Genomic DNA, 1,352 nt, shown 5'->3' with positions numbered 1-1,352 from the left:
CATTAAGCGTTAAGTATTTCGGCTCAAAACTCCGAGAAAGTAAGAAGCACTGGCTTTAATCCCCCCCTGGGTTATCATTCCAGTTTGTTTACAGTTCAATGAACACTGGTCAATAATTTCAAAATACTTCATGCTATTTCTCTGTTTAACAACCCCACGCAAGTTCCAAGCAAGTTAACTACGTGTTTTGTTAATCATCCAACAAACTAAGTTTTGTGCAACGCAGTTAAGTCGTGTAGTTAACAAATCATAGTTAAGGATTTAACTACAGTGTTTAGCGCTAATCATAGTTAAAGTTAACTACGTTTTTATACAACCGGCCCCAGAAAGCTTATTAAACCATTTTAATGAGATATTCCTAAACGCATTAAACAAACACGCCCCAATAAGACAGCAAAAGTACGCGGAGAATCTATGTTGCATCGCTATAACTCTTAAAATATCCTGCCCTGTCAGAATGTTTATTACTAATAAGAAGTTATCTTCAGAAAAGAGACAACTTGAAAAGTACGCAATGCGAACTAAATTGTGAAAGATAGATTATTTTGTCTACAACTGAAACGTTTTGATAGTAATGTAACATTAATAAAGATATTTTTGAAAGTGATAATGATTTTTTACCTCTTTTATTGCCATTTCTCTCAGCTATTTCTTCTTTTTCTAAACATTGAATACAAAACTTGTTAATCGCGTGGATAGACCCAATGTGTATTGAATCATATTATGATCTAGGCAAATCTTACAAAAAATTTTGTCAAATAGGTAGAAATTGATAATATGGTTTGGATATTTCGTTGAGAAATTTGGTAAGATAATTAGAATTAGGCGTTGAAAGTTTCCATGGGTTAAAAAAACTCCACAGGCAACGTTGATGCTGTTTCTGAGAAACTGAAAGGTATTAATTTTAGATCAATAATAAAAAAGTATGTAAATATTTCATATTCTTAGGTCTATACCTTTAATAATTTAAAACATTTCGCAACGTGTTTTACTAACTTTGTAATGCTCTAAAGCGTCCAGTAATCTGCAAGGGTCCGTCAAGTATAATTTCTGAGCAAAAGACAAATTATGGAATAAAGAATTGAATAACACAGTGGTTAATTTCCCTCTTCTCATTGAATTTGGATAAAGTTTCCGCGGTCCCTCCCTTTTTTTGGCCAGTGATAACAATTAAGGTATCCAGACGTATTATCTCTCGCTGTTTCCTGGTCTTTTGCTTTTACTATTCGTCACCGCTAGAAGTGCTATAAACTTAGGATTACACTTACCACTGGAATTACAAGAACGAACATAGACTAAGATGGTACATGAAACTGTCTTTCTTCCATACAGTATAAAGATATACTTGATGT

This window comes from Dendronephthya gigantea, unplaced genomic scaffold (assembly GCF_004324835.1).
Source record: "Dendronephthya gigantea isolate DGI-Jeju-01 unplaced genomic scaffold, DenGig_1.0 000247F, whole genome shotgun sequence".
Lineage (NCBI taxonomy): Eukaryota > Metazoa > Cnidaria > Anthozoa > Malacalcyonacea > Nephtheidae > Dendronephthya > Dendronephthya gigantea.
Note: the sequence above shows the minus strand (reverse complement) of the source record.